The sequence below is a fragment of the Odocoileus virginianus genome, unplaced genomic scaffold, assembly GCF_023699985.2.
Source record: "Odocoileus virginianus isolate 20LAN1187 ecotype Illinois unplaced genomic scaffold, Ovbor_1.2 Unplaced_Scaffold_5, whole genome shotgun sequence".
In the NCBI taxonomy this organism is placed as follows: Eukaryota; Metazoa; Chordata; class Mammalia; order Artiodactyla; family Cervidae; genus Odocoileus; species Odocoileus virginianus.
Genome location: NW_027224267.1, coordinates 1,982,177 through 1,995,056, shown reverse-complemented (window position 1 = coordinate 1,995,056; position 12,880 = coordinate 1,982,177). Strand labels below are relative to the sequence as shown.

Genomic DNA, 12,880 nt, shown 5'->3' with positions numbered 1-12,880 from the left:
GAGACACGTGTGAGCTGATACTAGAGCCGGCCCATCTATAAGCAGGGGTGGAGGAGGACACGGTGCACACAGGCCGTGCCTGCCGTCTACCTTGACCAGCGCAGGCCTCCAGAGGTGAAGGGCCAGTGCTTTTCTACCCCGAACTGAAGGTGGGTAGCTTGATGTGGGGCGGGCACAGGCGTAGCAGGAAACGGGCTGGATGCCCAACTCCTCCTGCTGGCAGGAACCCTTGAACGAATCTCCCGGTAATAATCCGGCAGAAGGTGGTCTTTCTCTCCAGAGCTCGGTGTCCTAATGACCTCGAGACAAACACGGCTGGGCGGAGTCCGGGGCTATGGGCCCAGCACAGGGTGGACACGCTCAGATGTTCAGGCTTTGAGTCCAGGCGTGGCTGTGGATGTGCGCACGTGGAGAGGGCCGGAAACTGTCTAGGTTTTGAGGGAACTAGGTAACTAAAGCAGCCTGGACCTGTCTGGGTTCATGGCTGTTGAACCCCTTGGACTGTCCCTGGGCTCCCCAAGTGGCATCAGAAAGAGGCAGGCCGTGGAGGGGTCTGCCCCGCGAAAGATGGCCTTCTCTCCAGTGCTCACCTCAGGTGGCCATGGAGACCCGTGGCCCAGCAGACTCGTCTCCAAGGAGCACTGAGCCAGGGCCGTGGGGGACAGTGGGCAACATAACGTCTCCCGGAGCAGAACGGGGGTGGCCCTAAGGAACAATCACAGCTCAGGCCTGACGGTTGCCAGGGAGCGTGCGGGTTTCCTGTTCTGCAGCGGTCCAGCCGGGCTGTAATCGGGCTGGGCGCGGCCCGCGTGCCCTGACTACACCGTCCTGTGTGCAGCTTCCCTACAGAGTCCGTTTCTTCCCCACCTTTGCTCCTTGTCTCTGGTTACTCCCTCAGCCGAGAGAGACTTCCAGTTTTCCTACTTACCCTTCAAGGCTGAGTCCACAGGTCACCTCCTCCCAGAAGCCTTCTCTAACTGCTCAGGGCTTCCTTTGAGCTCGCCTGCGTGTACTTCCAAAAGGAGCTTCCCCTGGTGTCTCAGATGGTAAAGAATCTGCCTGCAATGCGAGAGACCTGGGTTCGATCCCTGGGTCGGGAAGATCCCCTGGAGAAAGAGGCATGGCTACCCACTCCAGTATTCTTGCCTGGAGAATTCCATGGACTGAGGAGCCTTCCAAATAAGCATTGATGGTACCGTGTCATCATGTATCAGTCAGTTATTGCCCCAGTAACGCTGCGTAACAAATTACCCCCCAATTAGTGGCTTATTACAGGAAGTGCTTGTTTTCTCACTCATGGGTCTGCAGAATGGCTGCACGTCTGGCCAAGGCTCTGGGTCAGCAGGGCTTGGTTCCCAGCCTTGGGCTGGCTTCAGGTTTCTTCCAGGTGTCATTCCTGGCACCAGGCTCATGGCGGAGCTCCAGAGCACAGGAAGGCCAAGTCTCATAAGACAGGTGCGTTGAAAGCCTCTGTTTGCACCACATCCTCTAACATGCTGCAGCCTCAAACCAGAGCTGGTGAGGCAGAGGGGTGCCCTCCACACACGCTGCCTCGGTATATACTGTGAGCTTCTCACTGCCTGCGTCTGAATCTCCTGTGGTCCCAGCCCCCGTCAAGAGCAGGTGCCCAGAGTCTTTGAAGAACTGACCTTGCCCCTGAGGCCACCTGCTGGCCTCTTGTTGCCCCTCACTGGCTGCTGGGCCTGGTCACGCAAGCGCTCCTTCTGTTGGGGATGTCTTCAATTAATTAATGTCTCATCTTACTGCCCTGTGAGTTCCTTCTGATCAAGGACGTCCATTTGTACTCCTGATGGGGAAGGAGTCACAGAGGTTGAGCTCTTTCCTCTGATACAGGGGAGCATCATGCACCCAGTAGGTGCTTTCTGAATGTTGGCCAGCCAGAAGGCAGACTGGGATTTGGGGTGTCATCAGGTCAAGCAGGCTGCCAGGCAGGCCTGAGCAGCGGTACCCTCAGGGGTGTTTGTGTGTAGTGGGTGCTCAGTGGGTGTTCCTTTCCTTCCCTCTGCTGTGCCCCAGCACCCCCCCCCCCCCCGGGATCAGAGCCCCTCACAGGCCTCCTTTCTGCCTTTTCCTTCTCTGCACCCACCCTGTCTGTTCACTGCCTCCCAGGCCTCATTCCCCATCGGATGCTGGGGATACATCGTTTCTCCTGAATGGAAAGAGACTCTGGCAGTGAGGTTGCCAAAAACGTAGACTTGAAACCAGATATGTTTTTTCCAAGAGGAAAAGAATTTTAAAATCTTGGCCTGAGAGTTTTGTTCCAGGGAGAAATTGAGTCTCCAATCTTCCTTTGGGATGTAGCTTCTCCCAGCTTTCCGTCTTGAGATGAGTTTAAAGGAGAGGTTCGTGGAGGGTTGAAGGGACTGTGTTGACCTGCAGCTTTGTCTTCCTGGCTGTTTACCTCTGCGCCTCAGCTCACACTTCTCCCCTTTCTGGGAAAAGCCTTTCTCTGCCCTTAACACCTCTGGCTCTTACTTACCCTTCAGGGCTCCGCACAAATGCTTCCTCCTTCATGAAGCCTCCCTGATCACTCGGTGCTCACATGGTGAGTGGCCGGGTAAGTGGACTGGATTCAGAATCAGACAGCCCTGGGCTTGGGTCCAGGTCCTGCCAGCTATGTGAGCAAGTCCCGCAGTGACCCTGGGCCTCAGTTCCCCACCTGTACAATGGGGATGGCAAGGGCAGCCCTTACCTTAGGGGCTGGTCAGGGGAATCAAACAGTCAGACAGCATCTGTCCCCAGAGTGCCCGGCCCCTACAGGTGTTTGGAATTGCTGCTTCTTCATAACTGTCCCTGCACGTGCATGTGTGTGTGTTCAGCCCTGTCCGACTCTCGGTGGCCCCGTGGACTGTGGCCCTCCAGGCTCCTCTGCCCATGGGGTTCTCCAGGCAAGAATACTGGAGTGGGTTGCCAATTCCTACTCCAGGGAATTTTCCCAACCCAGAGATCAAACCTGCAATGGAGTCTCCCGCACCGGCAGGTGGATTCTTTACCACTCTGCCGGTCCCTGGGTTTCTGCTAAATCCTCACAGTGCCCATGACCCATGCACCTGCTCAGGCTGGGAAGAGGCTGGCAGCGAGCTCAGCTTGGGGTTTTCTGGCAGACTCCCCTCTCTGTACCTTCTGCAGAAGCAGCACAGGTTCTGGACTCTGCCTCCCAGGCTGGGGGCTGAGATCAACCCCCTGGTTGCCCTGAGGTCCTGACAAGGAAGGATCTTTCTCCTTCACTGCTCCCGCATTGCTCCAAAATGTCTTCAGCTTCCTTTACGACACGCAGACAAGCATCATCACCTGGCAAAGGCTTTGTTTAAATCAGTGTTGCATGAGAAGATGGAAAATCACTTATCGGCCTCGGCAGCTGCTAGACGAGACAGATGTAAAACTCCTGACCTGGTCACTGGCTTTTAAGAATGACAGAAACATGATGCTGATTGGGATAAACGTTTCACCCTCCCTGGAGCAGCACAGATGATTTTTGGAGAATCAGACCGGGAGTGCAAACCCTCTTCCGATGCGTGGGAATGCAGCAGGATGGGATTGAAAAAGCCTAAGTCTGGTGTTTGTCGATTTTCCATGTGCCCCAACCAGCTGGCCAGTGTGGCCTGGTCACTTCCTGGATTTGCACCCCCAGTCTCTCATCTGGAAAAGAGATTAATCTCTCCCTCAGAGGGGATTTGTGTGGATTTGCTGAGATGGTGTGGGGACCTGATCACCCACACGGTAGAAGCTCAGAAGATGCCAGACCCTCTCCCCAAGGCCCCTAAGTACCTCATCCAGGTAAATTCCGTAAAACGTAAATTCTAGTAGATGACCCTTTCGGTCAAAATCACATGACTTAAAGAACAAAGTCAACATTCTTCTGCTGAGTGTTCAAGTCCCTCCAGTATCTGCCCCCTGCTGTGTTCCTGCCCTGTGACCTTCCAGGTTCCATCTGAGAGGTGGTGGTTAACCCTTGGAGCTCCACCTCCCATCTCCACCTCAGGCACGCTCCCTCATCCCTGTCTCAATGCGCTGCTCGTTGGCAAACAGACCTGCATTCAGACTCTCCTCTGAATCATCAGAGTTCTAAGCTGCAAGTAACCAAAACCCACTCTGGCTGATTTAAGCAGAAAGAATTTGCTTTAGAGGGGAGTGAGTCACCGCCTATTTACTGGACAATGAGGTGGGAAGGCAGCTGCTACTTGAAAAAGCAACAGTAAACTCAGCTCAGAATGATTGAAACAACAAGGAAGGTTCACGGTTCCTGGTAACAAGCAGAAGTCCAAAGGCGGGGCAGCTCAGAGGGGTTCGTTCAGCGGCTCTGTGTTGGACTCTAGGACCCAGGTCTTTCCATCTTTCTGCTCTGATGGGCCCTCCTGATGGTCACAAGGTGGTTGGAGCATCTCATTCAGACACAAGGATATCCCTAGGAAGAGGAGAGCTGGTCTCTTCCTGTGAGTCATTGGGAATTAAGGGAATCTCCCAGCGTCCCTTGGGCAGCCCTCTCCTCAAACCTCATTGGCCAGATGGACATCACATGCCTGTGCACAGGCCAGTCATTAGCAGGGAGGTGAACCAATCAGGAGGCTTGTCTATAGCAGACGGGAGTGCAGATTGGTGCCACCCTTTTGGAAACAGGCTTGGCAGGGTCTTCTAGTCAAGGCTATGGTTTTTCCAGTAGTCATGTATGGATGTGAGAGTTGGACTATAAAGAAAGCTGAGCACCGAAGAATTGATGCTTTTGAACTGTGGTGTTGGAGAAGACTCTTGACAGTCCCTTGGACTGCAAGGAGATCCAACCAGCCCATCCTAAAGGAAATCAGTCCTGAATGTTCATTGGAAGGACGGATGTTGAAACTGAAACTCCAATGCTTTGGCTACCTGATGGGAAGAGCTAACTCATTTGAAAAGACCCTGATGCTGGGAAAGATTGAAGGCAGGAGGAGAAGGGGATGACAGAGGATGAGATGGTTGGATGGCATCACCAACTTGATGGATATGAGTTTGAGCAAGCTCCAGGAGTTGGTAATGGACAGGGAAGCCTGGCGTGCTATAGTCCATGGGTCACAAAGTGTTGAACATGACTGAGCTGAACTGAAATTTCACTTTCATCAAGAGGCTCTTAGTTCCTCTTTGCTTTCTGCCATTACATTGGTGTCATCTGCATATCTGAGATTGTTGCTGTTTCTCCCAGCAGTCTTGATTCCAGGTTTTGCTTCATCCAGCCCAGTATTTCACATGATGTACTCTGCATACAAGTTAAATAAGCAGGGTGACAATATACAGCCTTGACGGACTCCTCTTCCAGTTTTGAACCAGTTTGTTATTCCAAGACCAGTTCTAACTGTTGCTTCTTGGCTTGCATATATACTTCAGAAGTAATTATACTCCAATAATAAAAGAAAATGTTATAGAGTGGATCAGTGCAATAACTTACAATGATGCCAACTTACCTGTGAAGGAAAGCAGGGGAACGAAGCAGCCATTTCTGGGTGAGGCCTGACCCTCAGAGTCCCCTCCTTGATGGCTCCCAGTCTCCAGAATTTGAGACGTGGCTCCTCCTCCTTGGGTCTCTCCTCTTGGTCAGCTCCTGCAGGTCTCCCTGCTGGGCCCTGGACCCAGGTCTGCCCTGCTCTCCCACACAGCACCCTCCGTCCATGCAGGACCCCTCTTCCAGAAGAGGTCACCCCTCCTCCATTTGGCAAACTCCTACTCACCCCTCAAGGCCCAGCTCAAAGGTCATGTTCTCTGTGACATCATCACTGCCTGCACAAAGCCCTGAAGGAGGGTGGAGCGAACCCTGGAGTACTGATGGGAATGAGCTCCTGGTTGAGGGCACAGCAGGTGCAAAGGCCCTGAGGCGCTAGTGTTCCTGGAACGGGCGAGGAGGCCTGTGTGGCTGGAGCAGCAGGGGTGGGGGGCACAGGAGAGCGGGGCTCACGGGATGAGGTCTGTATGGGGCAGATGTGGGGTTTGGTAAGGACCTGGCTTGTACACTGCCTGTGATGAGAGGGAAAGGTCTGACTTTAGGTTTCAAGGGAACCTCTGGCTGCTGAGCTGGGAAGAGACCGTCGGGGCAGTTAGGAGGTGAGGATGAGGTAGTGTCCTAGGTGTGGCGATCACTGCCTCTTAGGTGCTGAACCCCAGTGTTGTGTCCTACCCTGTCCCCCGCTTTGTCTTCACAAACACACACGTACACACCAGAGACACCCATGCCGTGAGTCCTTTTGTCTTACCTTCCTTCCTGATCTGCTAACCTGGTGTGAGATCCCAGGGGGGTGCCCCATCCTCAGGGAAGCCTCTTTAAGCTCCTCTGTGTCCTGGCATACTCACCGTTCCCTCCTTTCTATGTTCCAGAACCTTCCATGCCCCCCCCCCGCCACTCTGTACCATAACACCAGTGACCCTGACTGAGCCCCTCATATGACCAGGTCCCATCTGACCCCAGAGTCCCACCAGGGTCCCCATGTTACATCTGGGAGAGCGGGTCAGGCCACCGGCTGAAGAACACACAGTCTGCAGGTGGCCAGGGTGCCAGACACCAAGAGTGTTTCCTCTGCTGGCCTGGGGGTCTTGGGGACAGGGGTCTGGCCCGTTACGTCTGGGGCCCTGGGGCCGCCCATGAAGGCTGTCGCAGGGACTCTGGGGGACTTGGCACGTCTACCCACAGTGGCCGTGGACCGTCTGTGGCCTGGTTTAACACCAGGTGGGCAGCGTGCCTCTGGGTCTCAGGCCCAGGAGCATGTCCCCCCCTTGAAGCCTCATGCTTGCTGTGCTGGGAAAGATGAATCTCGTCTGCCTGCTTGCGTGCGTGGGGCTGACTCCGTAGCTCTCAGCACCTTCTGGCAATTGTCGATTTTCCTCGTTCGTCTGCTCTACCGTCCCTCGCTAGAGCAGTGCTCCTCCGCCTTGGCTCTCTGGACGTTTGGGGCTGGGTCACTCCCTGTGGGCGCCTGTCCTATGTGTTAGCAGTGGCCGTGTCCTTCACCCAGTTGAGGCCGGGAGCAGGCCTGCCCCCAGCTTTGTGAAAACCAGACACATGTCCACCCGGCCTGGTGGCCTCTGGGAGACCGAACGCCCCTGCATTGAGAACTACAGCCCGGAGCATCAGCTGCATGAGGACGGGAAGTTCGGCCTGTGTGTTCACTCCGGTGTCCAGCCCCGACCCCCCACCTGCTGGGGACGGGGCCTGGGATGTGGGCCTCCTGAACAAGATCCTGCTGTGTGCTGCTGAGTGGGGTGCACGCGGGCCCAGCCAGCCCCCTGCAGGAGGAGGTGTGGTCCCCTTTTCCCAGGTGGGGAAATGAGGCTCAGGAGGGTCAGCACCCGAGCGGGAGACGGAGGCTCCAGGACGGGGGCACACCGTCGGGTCCCGACGTCTTCGGTGTCCCAGGGCAGGGATGGCTTTCAGCTGGTCGGTGCCAGGCCCAGAGGGGCCACGCGAGAGGGGAATGTGTGAAGGGGCCAGGGGGTGCGTCTTCTCTTAGCTCTGGTGTGGACCGACGGTAGTCTGTGCAGCAAAATTAATGGGGAAAAAAGCAATCAAAATATCATCCAGCCACGAGAAAGAAGGATGGGTGGAACTTGAGAGTATTATGTTAAGTGAGATAAGTCAGGGAGAGAAAGATAAGGACTGCATGGTGTCACCTCTATGTGGAATATTTTTTTGTGTGTGTGGAATATTTTTAAACAGTCAAGTTCATAGAAACAGAGTAGGAAAGTAGTTGCCGGGGGCAGCTGGGAGTGGGGGAGGAGCAACAGGGGACGAGGGAAGGGTGCAGACTTTAGCCGTAAGACGAATAGGAGGTGAGGGTCTAACATAAACATGGTGACTGCGGTTGATGCTGCGTGTCATTCAGTCACTAAGTCGTGTCCGACTCTGTGCCCCCAGGACTGCAGCACACCAGGCTTCCCTGTCCTTCACCGTCTCCCAGAGCTTGCTCAAACTCATGTCTGTTGAGTCGGTGATGCCATCCAACCATCTCGTCCTGTGCTGCCTCTTTCTCCTTTTGCCCTCAGTCTTTCCCAGCATCAGGGGCTTTTCCAATGAGTTGGCTCTTGCATCAGGTGGCCAAAGTATTGGAGACTCAGCTTCAGCATCAGTCCTTCCAGTGAATATTCAGGACTGATCTCCTTTAGGATGGACTGGCTGGATCTCCTTGCAATCCAAGGGTCTCTCAAGAGTCTTCTCCAGCACCACAGTTCAAAAGCATCAGTTCTTTGGCACTCAGCCTTCTTTATAGTCCAACTCTCACATCCATACATGACCACTGGAAAAACCATAGCTTTGACTAGATGGACCTTTGTTGGCAAAGTGATGTGTCTGCTTTTTAATAGGCTGTCTTGGTTTGGTACATTGGTTGATATCTATGGTTGATACATTGTACGTATAATTGAACTTTGCTAAGAGTGTGTGTTAGTCGCTCAGTCCTGTCCAGCTTTTTGTGACCCCATGGACTATAGCCCTCCAGGCTCCTCTGTCCATGGGATTCTCCAGGCAAGGATACTGGAGTGGGTTGCCATTTCCTTCTCCAGGGGATCTTCTCTACCCAGGGATCAAACCCAGGTTTCCCGCATCGCAGACAGATTCTTTGCCATCTGAGCCACCAGGGAAGCCCTTGCTAAGACAGTAGAACTTAAATATTCTCACCAAAGGGAAAAAAAGGAAAAGAGATAAATATGTGATGTGACTGATGTGTTAATTAACTAGATGGGAGGAATATTTTCACAGGGTATCTATGTATCAAATCACCATGACACACACTGTAAGTATCTTACAGATCTGTCAGCTGTACGTACCTCAGTGAAGCTGGAAAAACCCCACGCCAACTGGAGATTGTTGATTTTCGGTGGGAAGGCTGGCGTGGAAGCCTGGCTGGGGGTCTGGACCCTGCTGACCTCTGAAGGCAGAGCCTGGGGCCTGTCAACCTACCTGTTTTGGCACACAGCGCCTGCCCACCCGTCCGGATATGCTGGGCTCCCCGGGTAGAACCCCTCGCTCGGGGCCCAGGTGCGGGCTGACGGGCTCAGGGAGACGGACTGTAGTCAATCTGAGTCAGCTCATCCTGATTTGAAATTCAGATCCCGACTAAACAGAACATTAATCTGAATTTCATATTTTGTTATTTTTGCAGACCCAGCCAAGTGTGTGTGCCAGGCAGGGCGGAGGCACGGAGGCTGCTCTGCGACGGGGGAGAGGGGGCGTGATGCCCACCAGCCGGCTCTCCCACACCCCTGGGAGGGGAGCCGGCTTCTCTCTCTGGATAATTCAGCCGCAGCTGAACAAGTCAGAACCGCAAGGACTGGGGCCGACCTCCTCCGGCCAAGGTACAGTGAGGACGTCTGGGGGTGGGGTGTCCCGAGAAGCCACACCGTCAATGTCACCCTGTTTCGGAGCGGCCTGCAGGCCTGGCCTTGGACCTGGGAGGTGGGCTCAGCTAAGAGGGAGGAAATGGATAGCAGCCGGGCCTGGCGGTGGCACTGGGAGCGGACTTGTGGGCCACTTGTTCCTGACCTCATGATGAAGAGTGGGAAACGCCAATCAGACGAGGCTCTCAGAACCCCCACCCCACTCCCCACTCAGGGCCATCACTGCTGATCCCCACGGAGGGCCCGGACTCTGCTGTCCCAGGGCTGCTGTCCATCACAGACATGGCCGGGATTGTGGCCAGACCTCCCCCTCCAGCCTCATCCTCCACCCAACTCCATGCAGAGCGACCAGGTCCCTCTCTCCCTCAGTAACCTTCTGTGGCTCCCTATGGCCCGAGGGACATTAAAGCCCTGGCTTTGGGTGCGGGGGTCAAATCCTGGCTCAGTCAATGTATTAGCCAAGTGGCCTTGGGCAAGTTTCTCAGCTCCTCTGTGCCTCGGTCTCCTCAGCTGTACGTGGGGTTAAGAGTGAGGTAGGGTCAGGGCAGCGAATGTGTGAGGCCCTAGGGTGGTGCTGCAGGACCCGGGCCTGTCTGCGTCCCCAGCCTCCTCACTCTCCGGATGGGACCAGGACCCTTGCCCCGGCCAGTGTCCCTTCTGGGGGTGGGGGTGGTTGTTTCTGAGCCTCCAGATGCCCGCTGACACTCCAGCCTGGGGGCCCTGGTGGGGCCGCCTGCAGCTGCATGTGGGGCGATGGATGACAACCCTACCGCATCCGTGTTGGCCGAGGCAGCCCCTCCCTGGGCTCCAGCACTTTATTTACAGCCGACTGGAGAGGCTGGCTAAGCCCTCTATGGACTCACCCCTATTTACCAGCCCCTCCGACGTGGCTGATCACAGCCTCATCGCTCTCCCGTCTGGGACCCCCCACCTTCCTGTCCCAGGCCTTCCTGGGAGGAAGGCGGGCAGAGAGCATGAAAGTTATGTTCATCAGTGGTTGTACAAACAGTGACTTCTTGAGGGCTCACCTTGCTCCTTTTACACATCCTCTGTGCCATTCCCTGGCCGTTCTACAGGGCACACACTCAACCACTTCCATTTCCAGCAGAGAAACAGAGAGGTTGAGGGGCCACCTGGAGCCACACAGCAAGGAGTTGGTGGGGCTGGGGCCAGAACCTGGCAACCCGGCTCCAGAGTCTATACTCTTTAGCTCATCAACTGCAGTGTTATGACCAGTCAGAGGCCATGGCTAGGTGACTGGGGCGGGGGGAGTGACCGGTCAGTCAGTCAACAAGTGTTTCTGAGACCTGGGCACTGGGGGACACAGATGGTAGGAGTCAAAGCTGAGTGCTGAAGAACTGATGCTTTTGAGCTGTGGTGTTGGAGGAGACTCTGAGAGTCCCCTGGACTGCAGGGGGATCCAACCAGTCCATCCTAAAGGAGATCAGTCCTGAATATTCATTGGAAGGACTGATGCTGAAGCTGAAACTCCAATACTTTGGCCACCTGATGCAAAGAACTGACTCATTGGAAAAGACCCTGATGCTGGGAAAGATTGAAGGCAGGAGGAGAAGGGAACGACAGAGGATGAGATGGTTGGATGGCATCACCAACTTGATGGACATGAGTTTGAGTAAACTCTGGGAGTTGGTGATGGACAGGGAGGCCTGGTGTGCTGCAGTCCACGGGGTCGCAAAGAGTCAGACACGACTGAGAGACTGAACTGAACTAATATATTCCCTTCTTTAATTTGCTAAAGTAAAACCCATGCAAGTTAGGTGTGATTATTGTTATGTTTTCTTTTCCAATCGGTTTATCCCAGGATGTGGGACACGGTTCCCTGTGCTGATCAGCAGGACCTTGGTGCTTTTCCATTCCGTGTGTGGTAGTTTGCACCTGCAAATCTCAGCCTCCCACGCCATCCTCCTGCTGTTGGCAGCCACAGGTCCATTCTCTATGTCTGTGAGTCTCTGTCTGTTCTGTAGATAGCAGACGTGCCCTGCAGTTACAGCAATGACTGCAGGGTTCAACGGCCTGAACGGGCTTGGCCCCTACCCTCTAGGGGCTCTTCCGGGACCAGGGCAATGGGAAGGACAGGCCCAATGATCTGGCGCTGAGCCCTAAAGGAGCCCTGGGCACGCGTCCTCTACTCATCTGAGGCCCACCGGGTCTTCAGGGGTTGGGTCAGGGAGCCAGGTACCCCTTTTGCTGGGGATGTAAGCGCTTTGGTGGTGGAGGCCCAGAGGCAGCTGAGTCTCTGACCTCCCTCGCGCTTGGCACCTCCTCCTGTTGTCTCTGCCTCCATGAGATCACTACCCTCCAGACCTCATGTGATGCAATTTAGATCTGCCATTGGAGGCCTGGGTTTCACCAAAACATTTCAAAGCCACCATGAAGTGCTCATGTGATTTTTGCATTGGCCTGTCCTCTTTGTCCTCTGTATGCTCCGGGCCTCTGGGGTGGAGAGACGGCAAGGAGAGTTCATGATGGGGAGGAAGTGATGATGGAGGGAACAACGAGAGGTCTGCAGCCTCGGAGGGGCGGGCAGAGTTTGGGACTTCTGTCCCCCCAGTTGCTATGTGACTCTGAGTAAGTGTCTTAACCTCTCTGGGCTTCAGGACTAGAAGTTGGCGAAATCCAAGGGTGTGGGGAAGGCTGTTGTCCCACTGTACAAAAACATCCAACTGATTTGTGCCCAAAAGCTCATTCGTGTTTATGCAGCAGGGTCACATTAATAGAACATCTCTCGTCTCTCCTGTTGTCTGTTACCACTGACCCTGTCTAAACTCAGTCCCCTTGGTATAGGATGGGGCTGAGGGCCTGAGTTCTGTCCTAAGTACCATGCACATTCCACGGGGTACTCAGGACTCTGGCCCGATAGGACAGCTTCAGGGGCACAAGGGAGCTTTTCGGGGTGATGGAAATGTTGTTCATCCCGATCATGATGGTTACATGACTGTAAATATATGTGAAGACTCAGAACCATACACTGAAAAGGGTGGATTCAACAGTTTGGGGCTTCCCTGGTGGTTCAGCTGGTAAAGAATCCGCCTGCAATGTGGGAGACCTGGGTTTGATCCCTGGGTTGGGAAGATCCCCTGGAGAAGGGAAAGGCTACCCACTCCAGTATTCTGGCCTGGAGAATTCCATGGACTGTATAGTCCATGGGGTTGCAAAGAGTTGGATGTGACTGAGTGACTTTCACTTTCTTCTTACTTGCTTTAGGAATTTCACTTTGGGGAATTAAGGGAAGAAAAGGAATTTAGACAAAGAAGTAAAGAGGTGAGAAGATGTTTATGAAAATTGTTTACTACAGTAAAAATTTGAAAACAATGTGTGTGTGTATTCAGTCATAAATGGTAATAGATAAGCTATATGTTTACGTGCTATTAGATTTTGTATTGTTTTAATAAAAATAGGGATGATGAAAAAATTCTTTTAAATGGTGGCATCTAGGAGAGTGAAAAAGCTGGCTTAAACATTCAAAAAACTAAGATCATGGCATCCGGTC

The 12,880-nt window shown here is 54.1% G+C and overlaps 1 long non-coding RNA gene across 1 annotated transcript; it reads left to right on the top strand.

Moving 5' to 3' along the window:
* The first annotated feature begins 9,147 nt into the window (after positions 1 to 9,147).
* Positions 9,148 to 12,654, top strand: LOC110129162 (uncharacterized). The gene is made up of 3 exons (XR_002311396.2): positions 9,148 to 9,327; positions 11,192 to 11,314; positions 12,595 to 12,654. It is a non-coding gene; the product is annotated as an uncharacterized lncRNA (long non-coding RNA).
* Positions 12,655 to 12,880: the final 226 nt, after the last annotated feature.